Source organism: Anabrus simplex, chromosome 8, assembly GCF_040414725.1.
Source record: "Anabrus simplex isolate iqAnaSimp1 chromosome 8, ASM4041472v1, whole genome shotgun sequence".
In the NCBI taxonomy this organism is placed as follows: domain Eukaryota; kingdom Metazoa; phylum Arthropoda; class Insecta; order Orthoptera; family Tettigoniidae; genus Anabrus; species Anabrus simplex.
Genome location: NC_090272.1, coordinates 193570995 through 193582574, shown reverse-complemented (window position 1 = coordinate 193582574; position 11580 = coordinate 193570995). Strand labels below are relative to the sequence as shown.

The following is an 11580-nucleotide window of genomic DNA, read 5'->3' as shown; positions in this document are numbered from 1 at the left end:
TAAAACAGGGCCAAATCTACATGTGCGACGCAGTTCGCACCCTCCACCCCATAGGTGTGGGAAAAGCGGTCGAAAAAGAAGAAGTGACACAACATTGATGCAAGTTATAAGACAATTAATCTACAAAATCGCGGCATTGCTGAACTCAATATCCTAAGCAGATAGCAACAAGAACAACAACAAAACCATCTTTCTACACTCCATATCATAGTTCTACTTAACATCAGGCTCCGAAAACCGTAAAAGTAGTTAGTGAAAGCAAATAACATTAACTTAACATCAGAAGCCGATGTTTGTCGAGGATATGTTTTCACTTAAAACGTAGTTCGTGACCGGTCACTTGAAAAAAAAAAAAAAAGTCATAATGAAGTTCTACCTCGAATTTTCTCTATCTACTTTTTTCGTTCGCATTCAAGGCAAACGGAGATATAAACATACAATTAGCGCCATCTCACGCCTTGTAAAGTAACTGATCACTCCATGATATGAAACGTATTAGGGGATAAATAATTAAATTTCCTCTCGTCTGGTCTCAGCGGATGTGTGTGCCGTATCGCCGTCTCTCTTCCTCTTATGAATGAGCCTGGCCCGACCCGCTAGTAGCTGGAGTGGTGGGAGGCCTTGAGAGTGGCAACCCAGTGCAGCTTGAGGAAGGGCTGTTGTGCTAGTGTGAGACTGCACGTGCAACGAATAGGTCGTGTGTGTGTAATGGACCAGGTGATCAATAGTGCGTGGTTCTCTCGCAACGTAGTTTACTGAAGAACACACGGTAAGTCTGTTTTGATTAGGAGTTGTGGAGAGGAATGCTACAGTGTTCTTGTTGCAAGTAATGGCAGCATTCCTTCGTCTTTTATTTTTGTTATGAACCGGTTTGCGAGTTCTATGCTTGAGAGTTACAACAATGTTTCATGGAGATATTAGTGAACGATTCCTGTTCTTTGACCTTATTATTCTTCCTGGTCTGTTTCAAACTACTCGCATCGGCACTATATGCGAATAAAGGCCAGTTTTATGGCTGGATGTGGAGGGATATTTTCACTATAGTGTATTTCTGTGGTGGTTTGTAATGTGATTTTTTTGTTTGTAAACGAAGATGTGTATTAATATGAACACAAAGACATAGTCTCTGAGCTATAAAGGAAATCTTCAGACGCCGGGGCCGTCCGAACCGAAGACCCTTACGGATTCCAGCTGTTCGACTAAGAAGTCATGTTCGAGCTGTCAGTGGAGTGATATTAGTTTACGAATAAGGTTGAGTGGTGTTTTTGAAAGTAGGAAATATCACAATATGAAGTCAAAGTTTAAATTCAAGAGTACAAATTGGGGAAAATTTCGTTTATAGGGAGGGGAGTTAGAGATCGGAATAATTTACGACGAGAGATGTTCAATAAATTTCCACATTCTTTGAAATTATTTATGAAAAGAAATAACTGATAGGGAATATGCCACCTGGGCGACTGCTCTAAATGCAGATCAGTGGCGATTGATTGATTGATTGATTGATTGATTGATTGATTGATTCAGTCAAAGATTCGGACGATAGCTGTTCTTTGACCGAGATCTTCAAATGTTCGCAAAGGTGTTGTACGTCACTAGATGGATTCAGATATGAGTTCGTAACAGGAGTTAGTGCCGTATTATTTCCCAAGGAGAGGAGAACGCTTAGTTATGAGGGTCGTGACAGAATTGTTAAACAAGGAAGAGTAAAGGACAGTTAATTAAACTCACTTTGGTGTGTCTATTTCAGCAACAGTTAAGGATTTGGACTGATGGGACACTTAGTTGTTACGTTTTACTTTACACTGTAGCTGCATGAACGCCTTCTACCACTTTTACCACATCTGTGGAGTCGGGGGTGCGAACTGCATCACACAGGGTGATTTGACCCCTTTTTACGGCCGGATGCCCTTCCTGACGCCAATCCTATATGGAGGGATGTAATCACTCACTAGTGCGCACTAGTGCGTGTTTCCGTTGTGGTTAGTAGTGTTGTCTGATTGCGAAGAGGAGTGTGTTGAAACAGGCATAAATACACAGTCCCCAGCCAGAGAAATTAATCAGAAGTGATTAAAATCCCTCTGAATCGAAGGGCTGTAAGCTGACTATTCAGCAAAAGAGTCGGAGATTTTACTCGAATGAATCTATTTTGTGTTATTTCATTTTTGGAGTTGTGGGCATCGTAGTCATTACTCTTGTAGGCATATATGTGATACGTGTTCAATTTATGTCTTCTCCTTTGCTTTTGGTTTAACGTCGCACCACTCAGATAGGTTAAAAAAAAACACATAGATTACGTCAATGGTTTCGGAGTCGTACTTGACCCAGTGAGCGTTCCAGAAACATGGGAGTTATAAAATCGAAATGATTTCTAGACAACACTTGCGATGGCAGTGTTCAATACGTAATTGTAAATGGGAAATACCAAGGTATCTAGCAACAATAGCCTGACTTCGCAATGACGCCATCGGGTGATTCAATAGTGCTGCCATCTTCAGGTATTAATATTGCCGCGTTGCGCACCTAACAGTCTTAGTGTAGCTCTGGACTACGACGTGAAAGATAGCATGCCGAGTGAGGTATCATCTCATTCATCTCAGAGGGTTTTACACGTATACCTTAAAAACAGTTTAACATGGTGAACATTATAGAAAATTAGGTTGCGAAGAAGTGCGAATACCTTCTTTCTTTCTTTCTTTCTTTCTTTCTTTCTTTCTTTCTTTCTTTACTACTTTTAGTGTCGGGAGTGTCCGAGGACATGTTGGGCTCGCCTAGTGTAGATCTTTCTATTAGACTCCCATGGGCGACCTGCGCGTCTGAATGTTTGTTTTATTTTTACAATCTGCTTTACTTCGCACCGATACAGGGCTTACGGCAACGATCGGATATGGAAGGCCGAGGAACTGGGAAGAAAGTAACAGTTGCCTTAGTTAAGGTATAGCCCCAGCATTTGCCTGGTGTGAAAAAAGGAAACCACCGAAAACCATCTTCAAGGTTGCCGACAGTGGGGTTCGAACCCACTATCTCCTGGATACAAGCTCACAGTTGCGCGCCCTAACCGCATGGCTAACTCACCCGGTGCGTCTGAATGTAATAATAATAATAATAATAATAATAATAATAATAATAATAATAATAATAATAATAATAATAATAATAATAATAATAATATCATTTGCTTTACGTCTCACTAACTACTTTTTCGGTTTCCGGATACGCCGAGGTGTCGGAATTTTGTCCCGCAGGAGTTCTTTTACGTACCAGTAAATCTACCGAAACGAGGCTGACGTATTTGTGCACCTTCAAATACCACGGCACTGAGCCAGGATCGAATCTCCCAAGTTGGGCTCAGAAGGCCAGCGCCTCAACCGTCTGAATGTGAGATGATGATGAGGTGGGGGGAGGGTGAAACACGGTATCGGCAAGTAGCCTACTCCTGTCGAATAACACTAAAGGATCTGCTCAAGGCTTAACGTCTCCACCCGACGGCCAAATCACCATCAACAGCGTCATATGCCCTGACTCCATATTAGGGCCTCTCAAACGCCCAAAATCTCACGCGTGCAAACAGCGGCGCAGAATTCCTGTGCACAGTGCATCGGTTCCACATTTCTTGGTCTGAAATACCAATCTGCCTCAGATCATTTTCACATTCCTGGAACCATCTCGGCCTTGTTGCCTTAGATTGAATAAATTTCCATATTCTTTTTGTTACTCGATCATCAATTATCCTCAAGAGGTGACCGTAAAATTAATAGCTGTCTCTACTTAACTGACGCTCTGAGAGGTTATGTCTTGCTGTACAAATCCTCATTTGGTCTCATTCGCCACTGTCCATCAACCCATCTAAGACTAGGATTTTTCTTAGTATTCGGCGCTCTCTTTTTCCCAGCCGGGTCAGTTTGACTTTTACTACTTAAGGTCAAAGTTTTAGACGCATATAATCCCTCAGGTTTTACAACTGTGTTATAGTGTCGGAACTTGGCCCCTATACTCATATACTTTTTATTATAGATATTGTGTGTCATTTGGTATGCCTGGTTTAACTTCCTCATCCTGACATTGATTGCTTCCTCTTCTAATCCATTCTGCTGGGTGACTTCACCAAGATATCTGCAATTCTTGACTCGACCGATTTTTCCAAGATTAGTGATCATCGATTCAGGTCCATCACTTATATTTGTCAAGTATTTTGTCTTCAGAGTAGAAATCTGGAGTCCATCCTTTTCAGCAACTTCTGACAGCCTATTGATCTTGTTGACTGCTGAATCTATGTTGTTAGCAAAAATGGCCAGATCATCATTTATAGATAAGACCACTAATAACTTAAATATTTGACAATTATATTTTAGGCCTTCCCCTAAACAACCATTTCACTCAGCGTGAATAAAATGATTTATAGCCTAGATTGTAGGGGCTTATTCCCCGACTTTACATACCGATTTACATTAAATTATCTTCAGCCATTTTCTCGTGATACGCGTACAGACAGACAGACAGACAGACAGACAGACAGACAGACAGACAGACAGACAGACAGACAGACAGACAGACAGACAGACAGACAGACAGACAGACAGACAGACAGACAGAGATAAATGACGGAAAATTAAAAAGTGTATTTTCTTGTTACTGTGGACACGTCCGATACAGAAATAGCGTTCTTTTTTAAATTCTGAACAATGTACAGACAAAACTCTTATATATATTTAGTTTATTATTATTTAATTTTTTGTTTGTTCTTGCTATTCGCTTTACGTCGCACCGACACGGATATGTCTTACGGCGACGATGGGATAGGAAAGGCCTAGGAATGGGAAAGAATCGGCCATGGCCTTATTAAGGTACAGCCCCAGCATTTGCCTGATGTGAAAATGGGAAACCACGGAAAACCATCTTCAGGGCTGCCGACAGTGGGGTTCGAACCCACTATCTCCCGATTACTGGATATTGGCCGCACTTAAGCGACTGCAGCTATCGAGCTCGGTATTTAATTACTGTAATTAACTGTATAGGTAATCGCTAAAACTCGAAGTAAATACAACTCGACATCCAGATTTTCTCAGGATAAATTCACTTTAAACTAAGACAGATAATTGCGTTCGGCTCCTGGGCCTAAATTCACAGAAGTGCCGGGAGTAGAATTCGGGATAGCTGAGTTGGAAGCTACTGTACCTAAATGAATAGAGGCCACGTTGGCGGGCATTGATCTATGGTGACCTTCATGTGCAGTATGTAAACGTCGCGCCGAAAACATGCGTTATCTATACGACTGGAAGTAAAGGAATGGTTAATACCAGGCAGATGTAATCAGAAAATGTGACAACTCACATCAATGGTGATAAATGAGCTGATTGTTGCGGGAAGTGTTAAAACCATTTGTGATAACGAATGAAAGACTAGTAATAGCTAGAAGAGGAAGAGAGGAGATAAAGGAAAGTGTGTCACATGGTTCTGTGTTCGTTAACTACTTGGCAAATTAGCTCGCCCTTCCGTGTAGATTAAGCTCGATTACTAGCTCTTTCATGATTTTAAAGGTCCTGGAGTAGGTTATATGTAGAGATAGTAGAGATAGAGTTATTTTGTCACCGATATTTTTCTGTCAATGATATATCAGGTACGCTGTCCGGGAAGTATCTGTTCGGCTCCATGGCTAAATGGTTAGCGTACTGGCCTTTGGTCACAGGGGTCCCGGGTTCGATTCCCGACAGGTTCGGGAATTTTAATCATCATTGGTTACTTTCCCTGGCACGGGGGCTGGGTGTATGTGCTGTCTTCATCATCATTTCAGCCTCACCACGACGCGCAGGTCGCCTACGGGAGTCAAATCAAAAGACCTGCACCTGGCGAGCCAAAGCCGTCCTGGGATCTCCCGGCACTAAAAGTCATACGCCATTTTTTACGGAATTATCTGTGACAAGTTAAGTTGTGTACACCAGAACCTCGTTTATCCAGCCCTCATTAATCCGGATTTCCGGTTTATCCCAATCGAAAATTAAAAAAAAAATACTTGTACAGTATTTCTTTTACGGGGTCGATTCTTCTTAAATGTTTTTTTCCGACAAGGATAGTTAAGGACAGGAATTGGAAGTAAGTCGGCCGCGGTCTATCAAAGGTACCGTCCCGGCATTGGCCTGGAGTTGAGAATGGGGAACTGCGGAGTCTTGTGAGTTCCTTGACACATTTACACACATTCCCGGATGCTCGGACGTAGATGCGAACGACGTAAATGACTGGTTGAAAAATGACTGTAATTCAGGATACGGCATAACGACAGATGAATACATTATTGCCTCTTGTTTCTCGGCATGTAATAACGAGAGTGATGGTGAATTGGCATTCCATCAGAAGAAACAATGACTCATGGAGATACAGCAATGCAGCTGGACAAACTGATGGCCTATTTAGAATCCCAGACTGAAACCACACCGGCAGAAGTGATGTTAGTAAAAATGTCTTGGTGATCGTGCTGCGCGCATGCGCTATACAAAATAATGTAAAACAGAGAAAGCTCACACATTGCATAAAACAGAGTCGTACATGTAAGAAAAGTGTTCTTATATTTTTTGTACAATTCAAGAAAGGTAGTACTGTACAACTTATGTTAATATATTATATAACATGTACTGTATTTGTTTTTTAGTTTTCCGGATTATCCGGATTTTCGATAATCCGGATTAGTTCCGGTCCCACTTAATCCGGATAAACGAGGTTCTTGTGTACTTGGCTCACGTTCACAGGGCTATGTTGCCAGCTGTAGCTCAAGGTTTATATCCGTTTTTCAATTACCACTTGCCTACGGCGACATTAAAGGTGTAAAATCATATTTTATCATAGTGTATTATGAGCACAGTTGAGAGAATACCTGTCTAGCAACTCTATGTCAAACCGGGCGAGTTGGCCGTGCGGTCAGGGGCGCGCGGCTGTGAACTTACATCCGGCAGATAGTAGGTTCGAATCCCACTGTCGGCAGCCCTGTAGATGGCTTTCCGTGGTTTTCTATGTTCACACCAGGAAAATGCTGGGGCTGTACCTTAATTAAGGCCACGGGCACTTACTTCCAACTCCTAGACCTTTCCTCTGTCATCGTCGCCATAAGACCTATCTGTGTTAGTGCGACGTAAAGCAAAAAAAAAAAAAAAAAAAAAAAAAAACAAACTATGTCAATAGCTAGCTCATGTTTCATACGTACCGCAAATCGAACAGATTAGTTCTCAGCTGGCAAATGAGGCATGTTTGAATATATATTATTTTTTCGAGAAGAACTTGTCCTATTTTCAAAATAATTATGGTGATGAATTTGTAATGTTCGTAGATTTAAGGCTATATGTACAAAATAGTGTGGTACCGTTTAAAAAATGCGAAGTCAGTACCTTGATCCCAGAAAATATTGACGTATGACACAGTACTTACTTCAAGTCCGAATATTAGCCCTTCGTACCATTACTAAATGTGAAAACAAAATGTCAGTATCTTTAACTGTTCACGAGTTATTTGAGGGGGACAACTTTGCCGAATAACTCTGTATATGGGGGAATCTTTGTATTAAGTTCATAAATGTATTATTTTTAGTATTTTTATTTTTAAACCTGCATTAAGTACTGTAAATAATTAGTATCCCGAGACACGGCACGGGTAATCACATTCCGCTTGTTAATTTATTGCGCATCACGTTAACAACCTTTTCCCTATGCATTATTAAAACTTCGAATTAGGGGCCGATGACCTTCGATGTTAGGCCCCTCAAAACAACAATCATCATCATCATCATCATCATCATCATCATCATCAAAACTTCAAATTACAAATGTGAATATTATATTTCCCACTTCTAGTGTCCCGAATCTTCCGAAAAATACTACCCGACGTTGTCATAATATCAACTAGAAGTATTTCCATACTCGATGATAATCATATGCTCGTGCTTGAATCACAGATAAAAGTCACAGATATTTTTGTGTCACAGATACGCCTGTCACCGATATTCTGAAATATCGATTAAGCTCATCTCTAGTTATATGCACACTTGGCAACACAACTGAGAGAGATTTCAGCCCGAGATACATAACACAGAAATCAGAAGTCATGGGCGCATTTTCCCCTTCGCTATCCGTAAATTTGTCATATGCAATGCAGCGCCAAATCAACATCACTTGGTTGCCCGTGGGGAGAGAAATCTGAGGCCACCAGCACGTTTTCTAATCTATACTATTAATAAAAATGAGATGGTGCCCGTGTGTTTGTTCCGAATAGGCTCAAAAACTACTGGACTGATTGAGCTGAAATTTGATAAGGATACAGCTTGAAATCTCGAGTTACGCAAGGGATATCTTTGATTTTGATATACAGTACAGGGTATAACCGTGTTGATGTTACAAACTTTCAAGGATTATGGAGAACGACAAATTGATCAATTTGAGATAAAGAACCGTATTCCGGAAACGATCGAGTCAAAATGTAAGCAAAATTCTACTCATGTAAGTCCGTTTACCTGCACAAGTTTCACAAACTGCTCCATTTTACAACAAATGTTCGAAATGGCGTCTCCCTGCATCAATGCAGTCATAGCATCATCGCACAAAGTTCTATCGTACCCGTTCGAATATCCCCGGTGTCGTTTGAACAGCGTCACAGGCAGCGAGAATTCTTGCCAAGAGATCCTCTTCAGTCTCGACAGGTGTCTCATACACAAGGGTTTTCATATGGCCCCACAAGAAGAAATCAAGTGGGGTGAGATCAGGTGAACGAGCAGGCCACGAAACAGGACCTCCTTTTCCTATCCACTTTGCAGGGAATGTCTGATCCAGGTGTTCAGTCCAAAGTAAGGTGGGGCTCCATCATGTTGGACGAAGGGCAAGTGGGACGTGTTTCAGGAACGCGGGTAGTACATCTCTGAGTACCACTGTGTGCACTGCTGCTGTTAAGAACGGACGGACTTTAAACAGCTTGGATTATTAATAACTTTTGACTCGAATATTTCCGGACTACGGTTCCTTTATCTCAAATTGATCCATTTGCCGTCCTCCATCATCTCTGAAAGTTTGTAACATCATCTAGGATACACCCTGTATTTCACAGTTTTGAACTAATGCAGGATTTGAGAGGGGCATGTCCCAAATATGGACATTTTTAATCCTACATCAAGTAAAATAAGGAGTAAATGGTTGGTCTTATCGAAAAATGAAGTGCACCATGTGGCCCTGAAATTAATATTTTACAAGAAACGTCACGTGCATTTTCTTCGTAACTAACGGTTTTCGATACAGTTCGGTTTTTTCCGATGGTCCCCTTCACTAATAAATAGGCCACACATTTCGCGCGTTAACTTGTTCGTTTCTTCTGCTAGTTGCTTTACGTCGCACCGACACAGATAGGTCTTATGGCGACGATGGGACAGGAGAGGGCTAGGAGTGGGAAGGAAGCGGCCGTGGCCTTAATTAAGGTACAGCACCAGCATTTGCCTGGTGTGAAAATGGGAAACCACGGAAAACCATCTTCAGCGCTGCCGACAGTGGGGTTCGAACCTACTATCTCCCGAATACTGAATACTGGCCGCACTTAAGCGACTGCAGCTATCGAGCTCGTTCGTTTCTTACCAGGTCAGCTGAAGATTGAGCGAGCCATTCTTGGAAAGGGTTTGGATTCTACAGTTGTACTGTTCAGAGTGCTAAGCCTCGTTATCCGTGTTTGAGAACTGCTGACGGCCGTATTTTTATTTATTCAGCCGTTTTCATTATCGTCATCGTATTATATGTAACCGACCGAGTTGGTTGTGCGACTAGGAGCGCGCAGCTGTGGCTAGCACAGAGAGATAGTGGGTTCGAACCCCACTGTCAGCAAGCCCTGAAGATGATTATCCGTGGTTTCCCATTTTCACACCAGGCAAATGCTGGGGCTGTAATTTGATTAAGGCCACGGCCGCTTCCTTCTGACTCCTACCCCTCTCTGTGACGGTGAGACGTAAAGCAACTTGTACAATGAAATGAAATGGCGTATGGCTTTTAGTGCCTGGATGTGTCAGAGGACTTCGGCTCCTAGGCGACCTGCGCGTCGTGATGAGGGTGAAATGATGATGGCCCCCGGGCCAGCGGACTTAACCAATTATGGTTAAAATTCCCGACCCTGTCGGGGATCGAACCCAGGACCCCTCTGACCAAAGGCCAGCACGCTAACCATTTAGCCATGGAGCCGGAGCAACTTGTAAAAATAAAGTGTTATATGTACAGAATGACCCAAAATTCGTTAACATTTGACGGGGCGATAATGGGATATTGGAGGTAGAGACGTAATAATTGACGCGCATGTTTGGCATGACATGGGGTTTTATTGACACGAAAATAAAGTACTAATGTTTCACTAACCGTGCCTTTTCTGGTAACGTAAACATGCCGCGACTGCAGGCGCATCTGACGCCCTCTTTCACGACAGCTCTTTTTATATCGTACATGAATGTCATGCGGCATCGCTGAAGTGTTGCTGTCCAGCGCCATCTGTTGGACTGTTTGTGCACTAGTTGTTGCTGTCAGTAAAACCCCATGCACTGCCAATCGTGTGGGTCAATTAACAGCTCTCTTCCTCATTAAATGTCAATGGACTTTCGGGTCCTCCTGTATATTCCGTGTTTCCATCTTTTTAATATTGTGTAGGTTTAGGATTCATATTTAGTGGGTTTATAATTCACATTTCATTTTTCGTCATTATCTAGAGAACCAGTGCTTCAGTCACGGTCAGTTTACGTGGCGAGTGTCTTGAGTTGCTCATAAATGCGTACGAAAAACGGGTACTTTACCTGGCATTTAATAATAATAATAATAATAATAATAATAATAATAATAATAATAATAATAATAATAATAATAATAATAATAATCATAATAATAAATTCATATGGCTGTTACGAACCTGGCGCAGTCTTCGCAAGGCAGACCCTACGGCGAGGGTGGGTGGCATCTGCCGTGTGTAGGATACTGTGAGTTACTATGGTGGTGGTGGTGCTGATTACAGTTTTAAGAAGAAATACAACTGGGTAACCATCCTCTATTAACATTAACGAGGGAAAAATGGAAGTGGTCCGACACTTCGAAATATGCAGGTATCGGCCAAAGGAAGACGAGAACCACCAAGAATGCAAAAATTAAAATACTCTCCAGAATTCGCAAACCTAATACCGTCGGGGTCGGATAAAGAATTGACCGAGAGAGGTTGGATAGGATAGATGAAAGTGGAAGCAATGCCAGGACTCAGCCAAAGGCCCCGTGGTCGCCAACCCAGTCTCCCAAGTTAAGTGCTCTATGGCCTCTTTAAGGCAGAGGAGGTTTCGAAAGGAAGAACGAGGTCTGGAGATTTAAGAGAGAGAGAGGGAGAGAGAGAGAGAGAGAGAGAGAGAGAGAGAGAGGAGAAGATGCAATTCTTCCTCATTTCTTCCTAGATAACCCTTCCCTCCTCAGTGATATGGTGAGCAGATTTTGGAGTGTCACACGATCAGTACGGCGACGAAGTCAGCCCTCTAGTTTAAACATAACTTCTAATTACTGCAAGTAGATCCTTATTTTTACTTCCATCAAATCACGTGTGGCCCTGGAG

The 11580-nt window shown here is 42.1% G+C and overlaps 1 protein-coding gene across 1 annotated transcript in view; it reads left to right on the top strand.

Annotated features, from left to right (window-relative positions):
* Positions 1-613: 613 nt before the first annotated feature.
* LOC136878952 (hexokinase type 2) overlaps positions 614-11580 on the top strand; it is a 288533-nt gene continuing 277566 nt past the window's right edge. The window contains exon 1 of the mRNA XM_067152585.2: positions 614-769. The gene's annotated coding sequence lies outside the window, so the exon portion shown is untranslated. The remainder of the gene's footprint in view (positions 770-11580) is intronic.